Source organism: Anser anser, assembly GCF_964211835.1.
Source record: "Anser anser genome assembly, chromosome: 4".
Classification (NCBI taxonomy): Eukaryota; Metazoa; Chordata; class Aves; order Anseriformes; family Anatidae; genus Anser; species Anser anser.
The window spans coordinates 32,165,937-32,184,646 of record NC_139724.1 but is presented as its reverse complement, the minus strand read 5'-3'; the positions used below and the strand labels follow the sequence as shown (position 1 = coordinate 32,184,646).

General features: G+C 38.6%; 1 long non-coding RNA gene across 2 annotated transcripts in view; it reads right to left on the bottom strand.

Moving 5' to 3' along the window:
- Positions 1-18,710, bottom strand: part of LOC310899649 — a 28,466-nt gene that overhangs the window by 8,754 nt on the left and 1,002 nt on the right. The window contains exon 2 of one of the 2 annotated variants that reach the window (XR_014584449.1): positions 18,442-18,478. The exons of the other annotated variant lie outside the window; for it this stretch is intronic. This is a non-coding gene — a long non-coding RNA (uncharacterized lncRNA). The remainder of the gene's footprint in view (positions 1-18,441; positions 18,479-18,710) is intronic. 2 annotated transcript variants of the gene reach the window in all.

The window sequence follows — 18,710 nt, the reverse complement described above, 5'->3', positions numbered from 1 at the left end:
TATTTCTATATAATAATAGCAATTTTATGTAATAATAGCAATCTGTGTTAAGGTCTGTCTAATATGATATGAATTTAGTGCTATCATATGTATACTGAGTTTTAAAATATTGTAAATGTTTAATGGAGTTCAGACTTCATCTCCAGCTAAAGTTTCCAGACATAGGGCACGAACAAAGAGAGGGAAGGTTGGGCAATCATTCCTGCGAGTTCTCTCTCAAGTGGCATTATGGTCAAAGCAAGGTCTGGGGCAAGAGCCCTATCCTGGGCAAGATGTCAAAGACAAATGAAGCATTTCTTCACCCCTCCCTTCCTCCCTCCTTCCCAAGGGCTCTTGTTGGAACCTTCTTTTTTTCTGTACCCGTTTTGGTACCCAAAGCCCAGCTAATAGATTCAACTGAATGACTGGCTCCTGCTTTCTATGGCTGCAACTCTCAGCCAGTTTTAAAGGACACTGTTGAATTGCCCACTCTGGTTAGGCTTAACAGCTGGCTCTAAACAAATACATTTACGCACTGCATCTGATGTGCTTCTTTTTGGCAGACATCTCAAACATGCATAAACGTAACTGCAGTAAATGTTTTGATAAGCTTAGTAGCTTCGGTAGCTATTTGATTTTTGAATGTATAAATGAGCACAATGAATGCAGCGATCACAAGAATATTATGGAAGCAGAGTCCATCTAGTTGCTAAACAAGCACATACAGGGATGAGGTTGTTTACAGTTTGGAACCCCTACTTGCCACAACAGTGTCCAGTGCCGAAATCCTATTATTTAATTATCTCTTCTGAGATACACAGTTTCATACTGTTACGTGTGAGTGTGTGTAATGGCTGTTGGTCTGCTCACAAGGTTACAAGAAGGCTCTCTATTCTAAAAAGGCTCAAAATCTATATTAAAGAAAATTTATAGAACAACGTCATGGAACATAAAAACATTTGCTTTCTCAGTAATGTCCAGAATGTTTGCCAATTTACCAGCTAAAGTGAAAACTAACAGACAATATATGTAACAGTAAAGATGAAGAAATTGTTGGATTACATGTAGAAGTGTCTTTACATATAATTCTATATTGAGTCAAACATTATTATTATTATTATTATTATTATTATTATTATTACTACTACTACTACTATTACTACCACCAGGCTTTTTTTTACCAGTTGTAATTTTGATTCTGAATGCTAAAAAAAAATCTCTAAGTTAAAGGCACAGATTGAATGCTGCAGACATCGGTAAAAAAATAAAAGTAATCTCTTTACTTGTACAGTGGGAGAGGAGAGAGAAAGGACTATGAGAATAAAGTATATGGTGATGGAGATGAATCAAGATTTACTTTCTGAAATTTTTATGGAAATGAAAGAATAGGCTTGCAGTAGAAGCTAAATGAAAACTCAATTAGTAATTAGTCTTTTGTACAGAAAATAAATAGGAGACAATGGTGACAGCCACAATAAAAAAAAAAAAAAGAATAATTTTGAGGACACCTGACAATAGTCTGGTGCTTTCAAAGCCCTGCCTTAGACAGGAACACAATTTGGTGCATGAGGAGTTTGAAAATCATACACAAAAATTATACTGCTAGCAAAAAATGGACTAGTGAGTCTCCGTCATTCTAAAGTCATATGCCATTAAAAAGAATAGGAAAAAATGATGTAAAAAGATTTATGCTAGGGATGTGTCTGTGTTGTGCCTGGCAGCATCATGCAGAACTGCTTAGGCTGGGAACCAGCACAGTCACATTAGGGGGGCTTTTTGCTCCAGCTCTTGCATCGGAGCATAGCTGGTTAGCTCAGACCCCTGGCTGATGATGTCCAGAGCTTCCAGGACTGGATCCTTTTGGATGGCACTGCATAATGTCCCATGGATGTAATCAGCATTTTCATAATATTCTGCCATGGACAGCAAAAATGTTAGAGATATATAACAAAATTTGTGCAAGTACTTTGCATTGCCGTGAAGCCTTGGTTGAAGATACGTAATTGAAGCGAGACTAAAAAGGTATTTCTGTGCTGGTCAGTCTGTGAAATGGAAGTGGGGTAACTCTATCACTTAGGAATTTCACTCACATGACTAGATAGCATGTAACCTGCCAGAGGGATAACAGAGAATATTTTTGCTTTGAATGAGGGTTGGCTTCCCTTTGTGTTCTAACTTTGCATCCCATCTGCCAGAGATGTCTTTCAGGTTCTTTAATTTAGCTAGAATCACATGAAATAATCTCACTGCATTCAGATGGATTTTTTTTTTCCAGTAGGCAAATGTACAATTTTTAGTTAGTCAAAAAAATCTTTTTTTTTCTTTTTTTCTTTTTTTTTTTTTTCTTTTCCAAAATTCTAGACCAAACCAAAAGACAAGGAAGCTGATAGGCAAATAATTTCATGACAAATAAACAGCTTCAACATTTTTTTTGGTGACATTTAAAAAGCATAAATAAAACTGAAAAAAGGGAGTGTTACTTATCTAACCCTGGAGCAGAAAGGGAACCAAAATGACTAAGGGGTTATCAATGAATTCATGTGTGTGTGTGTGCACATATATTGAATTTGCTCTTAAGAGAGCTTTTGCATTTCACTGACAAGTGCCACCAAGGTGATGGCACCATGGTAGCTTTGGCAGAGCGAGGCAACGTGGAGATTAGCACTGTCGAATATAGAGAGAGTACATCAATCACACCTCCTTTCTATTGAAAATGAGGATGCCAGTTCAAAAGAAAGGCAGAGTGTGCTTTAGCACCTTTCCCCCTTTAATCCCCTCAGAATACAGCTCCTAACATAGCCAGCAGCCTCACCAGTGGGTGGTTATTTCACTGCCTGCAGCTACAGGCTGTGCTGTGACTGTATGGGCCACAGGACACATCTTGCTGGAGTTGAGCGAGCTGTAATCCAGATACCAGAGCAGGGGGCTACAGCATGTGAGGGATCTGAAGGGAGCTAGATTTGAAGGGAGCCCACCAGAAGCCCCATGGAATTGCTCATGTAGCTAAAACGGTACGATTTAAGTGGGCTATGCCTATATGAGTAACTAGAACAAGCCGTGCCTGCTTGTGGGCCCTGGGGGTGAGTGTCAGAGCATAGCTCATGTCCTTGCAGCCATGCTCTCTTCATTTCCCAAAATAGAGAGACCAGGACTACAGCACCAACTGGGAGCCTTTGCTGGCCTTTGCTGCCCCCAGGCTATTCCCAGGAAGAGCACTAATTGGCATTGACCAGAACTGGGCTAGGGGGCACGACAGAAACAGGAACACACTGGGCAGTCACATGCCAGCTTGTGGGTCCATGGATTTAACTCCTTTAAGTAACTTCCGTGCACGCGGCCGTGCATACTAGTAACTGAATTTGCTAAACTAAAGCTGTCCTGTATGTTCTTCACTCAACCTTTCCTAGTAGGCTGAATAAGGTACAATCTAGTGTATAAGCAAGACACTAGCTGAGATTAAAATAGTATTCACATAATTGGATCCCAGCTGTAAACACCATAATATCAGGTTTTGCACTTCTCTGTCCTGCTGTGTTTGTTATAAGGGAAGGGAAATCTAAATCATTTCTCTGTGTTTATGAATTCCCAATGTGTATTAACATTCAGTGCAATAAACTGGAAAATGCCAAGTGCTATTTTAAAGCTTCTTTTTCCAGACACGCTGTGCTTCATATTTGGTCCTTTTTCTTGCAGGCTCTATAGCCACAGAAAGAATAGTGAAGACATCAGGATGAATAATGCACTTAATTTAGAGTGATTTTGTAATCTTTTGCAAGGAGATTTCTAAAATCTTATTATGTTAAAGAGAGTTATTTCAGTTTTTTACTTTAGGGTAAAAAAATGCGTTTCCCTATCTTTTAAAATGTTTTCTCTATCTTTTTTTTTTTTTCCCTACAAACTAATGGTAATGTGCAATGTTTTTAGTTTCTGGGGCTGGGGTGGGGAAGAGCAAAACTTTTTATTTATAGAGGCTTATAAGAGGATCCGATTCACTCTCCAGAAATCAATTATTTGGTACAAATAATAGTGTGTTCTTTACCTGCGTCACTGAGAATCATTGCACTGCTCACATGGGAACAGATCCAAGTTTATACTAAAAATCGCCCAGAACCCTGGGATAAACAGAGGTCTGGATGTGGTGACCAGTAATACAACAATGCTGGTTGGAGACTTAGTGGGAAGAATGTAGAAAGAGGAAAGTTGAATGCCACCAATTCTTTGGAGATGACAAAATGATAGGGAAAAGAACCTGGCATTACTCCTCAGGATCTCTTTGAATGCAGGCAATCACCACTGCCAGTGGCAAATTCCCAGATTCACACACTCCAGTGTTGGCTGATTAGGAGTGGAAATAGCATGCTCAGAAATATCATCTATTTGAGGAAAGAGTGGTTAATAATACTACAGCTAAGATATGAACTTTACAGGCAGGGGTAGGGACAATTCTCCAGCTGTACAGAAATTAGTTGTACCATGGGATCAAGGTGCCAATGGGCTTGTCAGCTTGTATTTGCTTTGTTTTGCTATATATAGTATTAAAACTCTAGTTCAAGGGGATGAACTAGTGGTCAAAGCATCAGGCTGGAGTGGGTTTGCACGTCTCTCCTTTTTCCCTGTTACCCAAGTTATATGCAGTCCTATTTGCTGGTTCCTGTTCTCAGCCATGCTGCCAAATTCTCCTTCTACAGTTACACCCGCCCAAGCACAGTTAGTGCAGTCAGTGCAGTTTCTCAGGCTTTACAACAGGGTAACTGACTCAGTCTGAATTATCTCAAAAATAACATGCGAGAGTCAAGGAAAAGCAAAGGCTCAGAAACCGCACTGCTGTTTTCTATTAGAGACTTATGGAAAAGTTGAGGAGGAGAAGCAGAAACTATTCGTTCTTTGTTAAATAACATAGGATAACTTCCTCCACCAGTCCTCTATGTCTTTACTTCTGTATCACTCAAATAGCAAAGATTTGGGTTAGGAATAGAGAGTGAGTTGGGATACACAGCCAAAGTGGGTTTTGTCTCATCAGCATAGCTTAATAAAGCAAGTTTTAATTTCTCCATTTATTTTCCTAGCACTTTGCAGAATCCAAATCTTCACACACACACACAGGCATATATATGTATGAACTGCCACCCAAGACACTTGTGAACTGCCAATTCTTTTGAATTACTGGGAAGGATTACATCCCATGGACAGAAATAGATAGGACAACCACAAAGTGTTTCTAAAGCATTAGAACAGTATTCCATGGCTTCTGCTAATGGCAGAGCATGATGTCCACTAGAATGCGAGGGAGAAGCATAAGATGCACAGATACTCAGGGTCTAGCCACAGATGTGCAAAAATCATAGTCTGATGCATACTGTTTCGCAAAGACATTCATTTTGCACATTAGCAACTCTGACTAACCCAGTAGACAAGTCCCAGAGAGCTATTTACACTACAGCTAGCACAGTTACTAAAAACATTTGGAAATGTACTACAGTACATTACAATTACATCCTAATGTAAGTAAATCCTTGAGAACAGCTGACCCAGATATCTAAGATAATTTGAGCATGTCACCCACTTACTAGTCCACACAAGTATGCCAGAAGCCAAACACCTTTGAAAGTTTTCAACTTAGAGGATTTAAATGTATCCAATGCAAACACTCTTTAAACTATACTGAAATTGAAAAACCAATAATAATGCCCTGGAAAAAAAAAAAAAAAAAAGAGCTTCGTATGACTAAAGGAAAGAATTACCCAATGGAGCCAGGTCAATCTAAACTTTAACTTATAGTTCAAATGCTGATTGTTCACCATAATAGGAAAGCTGTGCCAAAGAAACAACTGACTAAAGGAAAAAATCTGGTAGCTTTTATAAGTGAATTAAGAGTGCATGTGTAATATGAAGTGACAGGAATTTATGATTAATAACAAAATGATCCTTGTGAAATTTGTAGGCTGTCCAAACACACTGTGCTCTAAAAACATATGGACAGTGAATAACTTAAAGGACAAAAAAATGCATTATCAATATTCTGAGGCAAAAAAATATTTCTTCTTACTTCTTTTCCCATAGTCAGAAACATAACTATTGAAAACATCCTCCTTTTTTTTTTAAAAAAAAAAAAGGGGGGGGGATGGGGGCGGGGGGAGTAGCTGAGACTTGTAAAATGTATTTAAACCTTAGGCAGGCTTATCAACAGAGCTCTGCTAGTTGATAGAACTATCTGCACATACCATCAGTAAAGACTGAGGCTTATATCCCTATTGCTGGAAATGACTACAAGAATGATTGAGAGGGTATCAAGCATGCATAACGTATATATATAGATGGTCAAGCAGCTTAGCTACCGACTTCACTATGAGCCCTGTTCTTGGCTCTTCCACACTACATAAATATTACAATGTTTTTATTGTTATTATTATTTTTATTAATAAACCAGCTAGCTTTCTTGAAACCAAAACAAATCCACCGAACACCACCACAGAAGGTTTTGTACCTTTATATGTCCTCCTAATATATATCTATATATGTATATATATACACGCACTCAGTTTCATGATAGAAAAATATTAGTGTGATGGACTGAGCAGTCATATTACAAACATGGAAGTGAAAAAAAATAAAATAAAACAAAAACTACAAAAAGTTAGAATTATGCCCTAGAACACGAGGAGCAGCACATGCAGGGTCAGGGGACCCAGGGCCTAGTGCTGCAGGACCAAGCCACATGACAAATTCAAGGTATGGATTGTACAGGCTTCCAGTTTCCATATTCTCACCTTCTCATAAATAATTTTACAGCTGCTGAGTCTTGAAACCATAACTTGAAAGAGGCCTATTCCCACTTTTTTTGATCACAGTAAGATTGACTTGAAAAGAGATGTGCTTGGGTCCAATATTTTCTTGAATACATGATGTCTGTTGGAATGGTTTATAAGAAAAGATACTTCAGTGAAAACATAACTAACAATCTCTTCTGAGTTCTGGGAGAATTTGGAAGTTTATCCAACCCTCTGATTTGGGTGTCTGCTATGAAGTTGTATTTTTCTGCTGAAGGAAATGATGTTTATTTTATATTGTTACAGCCAGGAAAACCACTAAGCATGGTTTGTACATTTTCAAAGAGTGCCACAGATTTTTAACACCACAGCATAAATATTCTTTGAAATATAACAGAGTATGCCTAACAAAGGGAGACAAAACAGAAAGGAGGAAAACTCGGAAGTCATTCTTTATACAAACTAAATTCTTTGTAGGAAAATATGCTCTTTCTCACTCTTCTCTAGAGTAAATATTTCAGAGGCAAAAAAGCTTTCAATAATGAATTTCTTGTGCTGCTGAATATCTTTCTGGGGAGTTGGGAAGGAAAGAAGAAAAATTATAATTTGGTGAATTCATTCTCTGTTGATTATGATTAAAATTCCAGACTTTTAATGAAGTTGAAAACCCACAAAAGAGAAGGGAAAACTGATGTCACATTTATGCATAGGAAGGCTGGATAGAAAACAACAAGAAAAATGCAACTGCAAGAATTCTTCAAAAGAGTAAGAGACTTGCTTTTCCTTTGTTAATACGTAAATATCCCTGGGATATACTCCCTTGCTCCAACAACAACTGCAATAATTGCTACATCTTCTCTAGGCTTTTCATTGGTGCTCTGAGAATTCTGCAGATTCTGCCTTTAATGTATTTTTTTTTTCTGAGCATTGTGAATAGGGACATCCTGCTGCAGTAACACTTCCTTGCACTGTTTTCAGTACTAGGACCAGAGATAACCATTTTAATTGAGTCTGTACCTCATTGTCTCTGCACGCACACAAAAAGTGGGATTTCAGATGTGCTTATAGGACTTTACAGCATCCGTTCCGTTATTATTTTTTATTTTGTTGTGGTGGAAATTTCCGCCCATACTTAGAAGTGTTACCCTTACTTCTTCATCTTGAGCACTTCTACAGAGCAGGTGCCATCCAGGCAGCAGTCACTGATGCCCCTGTGGTAGACCTTAGAAGCCATTTCACATCACACTGCAACACTGTGCAACACTACAGGACCAGATCATGTGGAGAATGCTTCATCTATCACTCATCACTTAACTGCAGCAGTTGTTGGAAATATCAACAAAGCAATGAAAAGAGTATGATTTATAGATTATACTGGAGTGGCTTTGAATTCTGTACTGTCTGAACTGTAACAGGCAGAATTCAGTAGGCATCTGTTAAAAGAATACACTTGAATCTTAAACTCATTATCAACATACTTTTTTTTTTTTTTCAATAAAGTAAATAGAAAGATTTAGCAAGTAGTGAAAACCAAAGACATTCCTAGGAAATCACCAAAAAGTTCTTACAGATGGAGTTTAAATAATTATCAGTGCACAGAACTCGAAGCTGTTTTATGAAACACTCAATTTGGTAGGTAATTGCACATTCTTCTCAGCATTCAGAAACATAAATGGAATTTGCAGGTAGGTAGTGCAGGAGAGCAAATGAATGATAAAAGACAACCAGTTCATCTGCAAAAACACAAGCAGATAAATGGTCCTTACAGAAGAAGACAAATGTTCTTTAGTCTTTATAGCCTAGCATGTTAAGCATCATTTGCTGCTGTCAGTATAAAGCTCGTTTCTGAAGCAGCGATATCTATTGTAAGCTGTTCTCATTTGCAGTTGAAGCAAAGAACTCACAATGGCATTTCAGGTTCTTTTCCCATCCTTTCTCATCCTACACCTTCTAAAATGAGTTTATCTCACCATATTTTCTCCAAGACATCTCAGAAACTGTTTATTCAGATTTATTTATTTTTAGTATCTGAAGGTGGTTTTAAATCTGAAAATGCAGAAGGCCACCAGAACAAAATTATAAAAATAACTACAGGTTTCAGGCTATGACACACTTCAAAACCATTGGCCTGTTCACTGTAGGTTTTGAAGCCTTCCTAAGGTTGCTGCTGAAAAAAAAAAAAAAAAAAAAGTGCTTTTGAATACCATCTGAAGACCCGGGATCAGTATGCATTGAAAGGGCTCTTTGTGGGAGGGTTGGCCTCAGCCAGAAGACAAGCACCCACCAGGCTTCTTGCTCACTCAGGGATGAGAAAACTCACGTGTTAAAATAAACACAGGGAAGTCACTTACCAAGTACTGCCATAGGTATAACAGACTGGAGATGAGGAATTGAACTTAATGTATTGCCAGTTAGCATAAACATTGAATTACTGATTCAAGTAATGAGAGGGAAAAAAAAAAAAAAAAGAAAAAAAATAGTATAATATTTTAATTTAATATATAATATATAATATTCTCCAAAATAAGAATGACTCCAGAGAAGAGTTGCAAGGATGATCAGAGGGCTGGAGTACCTCTCCTATGAAGACAGGCTGAGGGAATTTGGGTTGTTCAACCTGGAGAAGAGAAGGCTTTGAGGAAACCTTATTGCAGCCTTCCAGTGCCTAACGGGGGCCTACAGGAAGGCTGGGGAGGGACTCTTGGTCAGGGACTGTAGTGATAGAACAAGGCGTAATGGCCTTAATCTAAAAGAGGGTAGATTTAGATCAGATATTCAGAAGAAGTCCTCTACTATGAGGGTGGTGAGGCACTGGCACAGGTTGCCCAGAGAAGCTGTGGATGCTCCATCCCTGGAGGTGTTCAAGGCCAGGCTGGATGGGGCTTTGAGCAACCTGGTCTGGTGGGAGGTGTCCCTGCCCATGGCAGGAGGGGTTGGAACCAAATGGTCTTTAAGGTCGCTTCCAACCCAAACCATTCTATGATTTTATGATTTTTTTTTTTAATACTGCACACTGTAATTCAATTTGAGATAAGGACAAAATTAATTATGAGTATAGAACAGACTTCTAAAACTATTTTTCATATGATCAATATTCTTGAGAAAGAGGTGATGGCTTAAGAGGAGGAAAATATGAAGGCAATAGAAATCTCTGTAGTCTTGCCATGTTCAGCCACTGCTGAAAGTTACATATCTTTTGGGTTATGAGAACATCCATACACTGTTTTGCATGCCAACTATTTGAAGTGCTGAACTAAAGTGATGGCAATTTTAATAATAATAATGTAATTGCACTTTGAGTAATTGTACATATTGTATTGAATTCAAAAGCTTTGACTTTGACTTACAGCAGCATCAGAAAATGTTTTGATTCTACTAAGCACAGTATGAAGACTTTCATCAGCCTACAGCCTTCAGGCACATAGGTCTCTATCCAAAAATAGATTAGCTACTTCTACTAAATGGAGAACACCTAAATCAAAACTCTAAAGTTTATTTGCCTGCTACGTATATTGTACAGCATACTGAGTACTGTAATTAGTCATCCCTTCCCAGTGGTAATTGATGGAAAAAAAGTTTAGACTTCAGGAATGGTGTGTCTCTCTTCAAAACCTATCAATCATTTTTAAAATTTGCATATTATATAAAACATTTTGCATGCTTAGAGTCTGTTAAATCTTATTGCTACATCTAGCCTGAGGACCAGAATTCACTGGCATTTTAGTTATCTAAGAGGATTTAAAGTTTATATGTGAAGTTGCTAACTTTATTAACAGCTATATCATTCTTACTATGCTTGTGCTGTTTCCTTCATTTAAGGAACTGACCATCAGAGTTAAGTGAGTCAGTACCATCTGTGTTAAGTAACATTTGATAAGGCAGATTTCCCCAGGCAAACATGTTGATTTTGTGCTCATTATTTTATACAGTTCTAAATCTTTATACAGGTAAATTTCATAAAAGATATGCTATATGAAAACCTAAAGCAAACAACTGGCTTACAGTTTTATTTCTGCAGATACAAACACTTTTACTGCTGCTTTGCAACTGTTGATTAGTAATGTATTCATGTTTGCTTTTGAACAGTGCAAAGCATAAGTATAGTTTAGGGCTGTCATGATCATATAGGTAGCATTGGCTTCTGGTGACTGCAGCAAATTAGAAAGGATGCTATGGCAAAAAACAAAGACTGTGTTAACTTTAATCCTAGAAGTGTGGAAAAGTTGAAGGTAAGGTTTTCCTGTAATGGTACAGTTCAAATCAGTGGACTAATAAGTGCTTTCATATGAAATTTTGGCCTTTATCAATCTGTCCATATACGTGTTACTATAAGAACACACACACAAAAGGTGCCTGGAATGAAACAGCCTGAAAATGTCTTTGTTTCTATTTATCTGGGAACTTGAAAGGGCTGGTTAATGAACAACAAAGAGCCTTGTTAATTATTGATCACAACATTAGTAATGTGTGTGCATGATGGCAAAAACAATATACAACATAGTGCAATACTAAAAGGGGAATTTTTAAAAAACAAAATAAACAATCTTTAACTTTCTCAGAGAAGTTGCTGTTGACAATTTATTGGTTTTACAATAAGCCCCTGCACATAATGGGCAAAAATTACACGTAATGTAACACAAACAAAAAGCTGTGCCACATGGATTATTTGTGCAGAATGATGTTGAAACCACTGAGATTAACTAGCAAAATTAACAGTCTATTTTTCAACTTCTGTCAGTGTTGGGAGTCTCAAACTAGAGCACCAGTCTCATAATATTCCAGTATCAGGAGATTACCTCATATCAGGAGACTGCCTCAATACCCTTCCTTTTTCACCACCACGGCCAGCATTCTGCAGCTGCATTAGACATACTGTATGAACTTCGTGGATATGTGTGGCATAGCAAAAGGAAAGTCTGTCCCACACAGGACAGGAAATCCCACTGACAACCTCAACGAATTGTACTGTTATGTTGTGCCACAGGACAGGTGTATAAAAGAAAATGCAGTGTGTCATGTAGATCTCATGCACTTTCCCTAAATGAGACTTGGGAGCCATCATCACAGGAAACTTTGGAGCTGGTATAGTGCACCACCCTTTCTGGGTTATCAGGACTTGGTATTTGTCTTTCTCGTACCCTTTCCAGGCATCTGTTTAGACACTACCTTATGTCATGAAGATCTACACAGAAAATTATACCATAGTGCTAGCAAGAAGATATCCTAAATAGCTAGTCATAAAACAAGGTCTATGCAGTGAAGGCTTTCTCATTGCATTCAAAATAAATCCAGCAATATGTTTGCAGCCATACAAGATGCAGTCTTCTTCCAGAAGGAAGATTTTAAATGGGGCAGCGATGTTTCCACTATTTTGCTATAAAAAACAGTAAGCCAGAGGGGAGATGGCTTGAACCTGACACTGAGCAACTTGCAGTAAATATTGAGAATATTATTTCATATCTTTCATTAAAGAAATATTTCTAGTCTTACTGTAGATATTGTTGCTATGGTTTCCTTTGTTGAAATACGTCTGTCTCCATGTTGCCTATTGCTGAGGCTACCTCATATGATAGGGAAATGAAAGGAGATGCAGGTTTGAAATCTTCATCCTCCAGAACAGGAGAAACTATGGTCTCCTTCTATAAGCTTCTACAGAATAACGGCCTCAAATATACTACCAGGTAGTCTGAAAGGGTGATGCAGGGCATATGCCAGATTTGCAATGGAATGTCTTGTAAGTACACAAGCTTAGCTCTGAACAAGTTGGTTCATTTATATAGCACAAAAAGTGCATCTCTGTAATAAAATGTGGTACTACACAGAGACTTTTCAGCATGGTTCATGCCAGTTAGCACACATTCCAGGAACAGTATTGTCTGTTGTTCTGCTTGGGCAGTCTCTTTGTCCTAATCCAAAGTAGCTTTCAGTAATCTAATGCATTCTGTGATACTGGCTTCTGTCCTGGAAGGAGCAGGACTGTGTCACTATGGCTCTGCACCATCACAAGTAAACTCAGCCCCAGACTACTCTTGCTTTACTGCTTTCAGCACACAAATCAGTTTCTGTGGAGTCCCTTGGGTAGCCTCACTGTAATCCTTGGAGCAGTTTTGAATGTGCCCATTGACCATAAATTACGAGAGCAAAACAAAGCCTGCACTGGGACTGTCCTTCATTAAAATGATAGTTGTAGAGAACAGAACATTGTTCAAGATTCAGGATTTCAGTGTCTCTTCCAAAAAGGTACAAGGCTGCTTCTGTCTTTGTTGCACATTTGCATGCTGCAGGAACAGAGATACTTGATACCAAGACACAAGGGCTTACAGGTCTGAGGGATGCTATCCCTAAATGAGCAACACTCCTGAAAGAGGATAGAATGGCTGTGAACACACTTCAGCTGAGCGAGACTCACTTGCAAAATAAGTTCAAGCTGTGGGGAAAAAAAAAATGAGAGAAGAGAAAGAAGACCAACCAATGTATTTAATTCCCAGTGACTCTCCTGCTCACCTCCTCTGTTGTCACACTCACTGCTGAGAACAATGCAAGAGGCAGGTCTCCCTCACAGAGCTCCACAAGGACTGACCTTAGCATTTACTCTGTTATCCTCACCGTGAACGCTGCATAACAGTCCAGCATAGCACATAAAGTGCAACTCTCCGATTCAGCTTAACCCTTTGAGGAGATGCTCTTTGTACTCTTTCTGCCTTGTATAGTCAAATAGACCTATCTTTTGCAATATGTGAGAGTTTTCATTTCAATCTCTTGCTCTTTATTTTCCATGCAGCACTGACCTAGGGATGTTCCATGCAGCAGAGTCACACAGATCAAACAATTCAGCCATGTTTATTTATACAGCCAGACTAATCATTACAACCTTCTGATGGTCACCATGTGTCTGGCAAGCTTCAGTTGCGGTGTTCTGGGAAGCTGCAGCCTTGCTTTCTCCCATGTATTCCCCTATGCAGCACTGAATGAGAGAGGCAGCACTGGGAGACAATGAAAATTGAGCTTTGCTACCTACATATTATAACAGCTGAACTTTTGCTCCTTCCTTATCCTTCCTGTCCACATCCTGCAAATCCAGCAACTGCTTGAGAATGTTCTTTATACAGAGTATAAACTGAGGTGAAACATTTGTAAGAGCTAGTGCTGCATGCATTTTCACATGAACTATCGCACTTAGAAACAAATGCTATTTAAAGTGAATTGTCCCAGGAGTCTCCCTCAGTTAGCACAATGCACTTTCCCAGAAGGGGTTCAATTTCAGGTCTTGAACTTGTCCCACGCTCCCAGACCTTCTGGGCCAAAGAGTGTGGCAGAGTCATTAAACCCAAGCCCTAGATGGGAGCTGGTGCTCTGATAGCTCGGTTTTGAGCCATTCAAAAAACAAAGTTTGTATATCCAAGAGGGAAATCAGACTTGGCCTTCCTCAACCAAAAGCCATCCCCCTGCCACACCAACAAGGGGAAGTGGTGCTCTGATCACTCCTGGGAATGAGAACAACAGTCCTTTTCACTTGTTTCTTCCCCAAAGAAAGCCCCCAAGTAGCGCCATAATTACAAAATGGGAGAGATTTTAAAGTGTAAACTGAAATCCACGAGGATTTTTTATATCTATATTGATGTTTACATGAGAGATATTTCCTTGCTATGATGCCATAAAACAAGCTAAAACCTGAAGGACTTCAATAGGAACCTGGCTTAAATTTTGTGATACTAAAACTCTGCCTTTTGTGAAGAGTGCCCATTGACTTTGTCCTGTCATTGATAGGGGCTGAAGTCAATAGGGAATATGAGGGACATAAAGGGGTTAATCAATACCTTGCAGGAGAAGTTTCTTTATTTTGCATATTCTCTTCTTTTCTCCTGATTTCTAAAGTTATTTGGCAAAAAAAGCAGATGACTTAACAGCAGTCTGTTTCCTCTCCAATCAATGAGGCTGTGCTGATTTACAGCATTTCTGGGGGAACCCATGATGGTAGCAACAGTCTAACATCTGTAATTATCTGCTGCAATCTCAAGAAAACTTCTTCTGAAAGATTTTCATTCTGGCTTTAAAAGCATTGTTACAATTTTTCTATATTCAGGAATGTCATGCATTAGCTATTAATGAGGGTTAAGAAGATGTACAGTTAAGGAAGAAGATCTTACAGTAGCTCAGTTTTGATATTATCAGCTTCAACATATGAGTTTTCAACATGTAAGACAGCAGTCATGGTTTCTCAGGAAAAACTTTTGTTGATGTTCTGGAGGAAGAGGACATAATCACCTTCAACATCAGCTTTCCCATATCATCTCCACCATAGAGACCTTATTTGTCTCCACCATAGATAATATTATTGTCTCCACTGGAGTTTCTTAAACATCCACTAAAAAAGAATGGAATCTGGATGTTTAACACCATCTGGGAATCTCAGAACACGAACCAGGGTAAAACTTGATATAATGGGGCTTTCAGATAATTTAAGATAATTGATATGGAAAAGGGCATGGCATACTTTTCTAAATACTCTTGATGGTCAAGAATAAGTAAAGACAGAGAAAATAAATTGGAACATGCTTTTGAACTCACCAGTGGCACTTTAGGGACTTAGCAAAAGCATACAAAGCCACCATATTGTTTGGGGAATCAAGCATCAAGCTGAGCAAGAGGGAGAGAAGGGTAGGAGGGAGGGAGGAACAAGAAGGGTGGAAAAGAGGCAAGCACCACAACATGGATTTTGCTTAAGGACTCAGTGTGCTACTGGCATTTCCTCACTGAGGCTGCAAAGATGCTATGCAGAGATGTTAACACAGAGGCTTTGCTTAAGCAAAAGAGGTACAGCAATACAGCAATAAAATGAACCGTATCATGGATTTGAGTATAAATCAGCAGCTGTAGCACAGAAATGGCTTGACCTGACTGATGATTACCATCAGAAGATAACCAGGGAGTGCTCATCTTTGGGCTGCAGAAAGGCCCACTGATGCTCACCTCAACCACCAGGCTGTCAGGATGATGTGCTCAAGGGAAGAAGTCCTGTATTGAAGGAGATGTATGCTCTATGGTAGGACAGAACTTTGTGAAAGGTCATTGCCCAATAATATGCAGAGTGTGGATATTTCACCATCCACTTATTTCTATTGATACTACCCTGTTTTAAGCTTCCTAAAAAGGCTTTTCTGGTTTCACATTCATAGTGGATGGCTGTGGTTGAGGACTGTACTGCTCAATGAGGATACCCAGAGAACAGCTAATTATTACCATGCACACCTAGCAGAATTTCCATTTCATTTGTTCCATTTTTTCATGTATGTTACAAGCACTTGAATAAGGAAAAGATTTAATTTTAAGCTCAGCCAGACAGACTCCTGAAAAATCAACTTTAAGACTAGAAGGCACCTTAATACTCTCAGAGGCTGATCTGCATGCAAGTGGTAGGCTTGATAGACAGTAGATATCTGTATTTTCTGCTTCTAGCAGATATTCAAGGTTAATACAAGAAATACTTCAAGAAAAGGAGAATCATTACTTAAGATCTTTTGGAAGATAAATGCAATAGCCACATTAACATCTCTTTAGGAGAATTCCTATGTATTTTGTCTAGAGTGTCTGTTGCAGCAGACAGCTACTGATTGCAATCGTTCGTGTATTAGCGCATATAGACTGGCAATTTAATTTGTGCACAGCACTGGGCATTTCAGTAGCTAGTTATTTGCATTTAGTAAACTGAGGAGTAGTTTGTGAATAAATGAGTGATTATTATTTTTTAAGTCTGGGAGTAATACTCCCTACTTATAAATTTACCCATGAATTCCAACATTTTTACACAGTGCTAGAGTTTGCAATGTCATTGTTAGTAATTTTGAAGTTAATGTCAAAGACTTGATCTCTGGTGGAAGGCCTCATGTATATGTCTCATCTTATAACGGAGAATGGCCCTGAGACCCTGGTACCAGCCCTGACAGTGAGAGCAGAACTGCTACATGCAACTAAGCAAAGGCTGTTTAGCTTTACTGAGACAGAGAGTATAGCTACTGTGCTTCAAGTTCCTGGATCATGCTTCAAGGCAGTGCATTTCTTTGTGGAGAAACTGTCATGAGCAAGCATATTTAATGCTTACTTAATGCTTTTTTTTTTTCTTTTCTTTTTTATTGTCCTGTTGACGTGTACCCTGAAGTTTATGTTCTCCAGAGGAAGACAATCCTCAGGGTATAAGACAACCCTCAAGGTATAGGCAGGCTGGAATTAGATTGAAATGGTAGGGTGGGTGGGGTGGGTAGAACTGTGTTTTATAATCTTTCAGCAGATTGAGAAGTTTCCACAATACTATTTTAAACAATTAAATTTCATTCAAATATTCACTTAACAGAGACTTTGTGGGCTAACACTCAGACAAAACCTTAGTTGGTACATGAAGACAGAAGAACGTGCAAAAAAGGTTGTGCCTTTTCAGATTTCTCAAAGGTTAGCAATAGTCAACAGTAACTTATGCTGCTCAGAACTTCATTTCACAGCCTCTAGTCGAGTTATTTTAATCTCTTCAAATCTTTGATAACATTTAACGCTAAAAATGCTTACATTCTTAATATAGTGTATCTTCAGAATATGAAATTAGATAGGAGTTAAACTGGGCTCTTGGTATAAGAAATCGGTTCTTTCTGATTTCACTGGTACTTAAACTTCAGGAGACAGATCTCAGGGTGTATATTCCAGTATTTAATTCATCCCTTGGGTCCCAGTTATGCCGTGATGTACATGCAACATAATTCTACTGAATCAGTATTCCTACTCTGCTCCCCATCTCTAGCTACCAGTTAATGCTGTGCATGTTCTTACAACACATCTACCACAAGGCTATGCAAACCCTCCTGTTAATCATACTAGAGATGGTGTATGATCCTGGTGGGCAAGAGAAATGAAGCAATGAACACAAATCCTAACACCAAGATCTTGCTTACAACTTAAGGCCCCATTTTTACACATAGCTGCTGACAGCATATGTATATGCTGAAGGGCACAATGCAATTCTCACTACATAAAAGCAAGCAGGAGAGATTGGTGTAAGAGTAATTGTGTTTTCCACAGCCATCTCCCTAGTGGCCCCTTTGTTTTGAAAGTATTCACATAAGAGATTCAGTTAAGTTTAAAGTGCTTTCAATTGAGATGTTTAAAATTAAATGTTTCACCTTCTCGCAGACAAGTGACACTTATCAGCACTATGCCATCTGAAAGATGCCAGCTGCCCTTTTAGTAAAGCAGCAAGATTGGAATAGCAAACAAACCAGTTCTCCTGCCAAATTCCTTTTACTCTTACTTTATCACTAGGAGACATAGCAGAGAGTGAACGGTATTTTTTCTGTTTCAGGAGAACCTTGATTTTTATCCACATATTTAAATTAAGAAAAATAATTTAAAAAATGAGAAAAAAAAAAAGCTTTGTATCTCTGCCAACATGTGACACTATTGCTGCAGAGTCATGAAAAAATTATGCATTATGTATTGGTTAAGAAAGTCATCCTTTCCTAAGACCCAAAAGGCAAAATTTCACTTAAACATTGATTCAAAATAAAAATATCACAGAGACTTGTCCCCAGGATGGTACATTACACAAGCATGTAGAATGACGGAAGGAAGAAAGGTCACATTAAAGAGAATGCAAGATGTATTTAATCTGGTCAAACAGCTGAGCTCTTCAGGGCAGTAACTGTCTACTTACGTGTCTATGTAGTGCCTTACACAGCAAAGCTCTTACCCTAGAAGAGCAACAATACTCAGGATTATGGGAGTTACAAGAAAGACCGAGGTCCATATTTGATTTTCATTGGTACAGCTGATTCTCTCTGACCTTCACGTACAGCCTAGTAGGACAATTGCCAGCCTTATTCGCATTTTTCTACTGATAACTCCAGCTTCATATTTGAGAGCTGGCACTGTCATTTTTTCATCACCAGATTGAACCTAAATAAAATTTCATAGATTCCATCT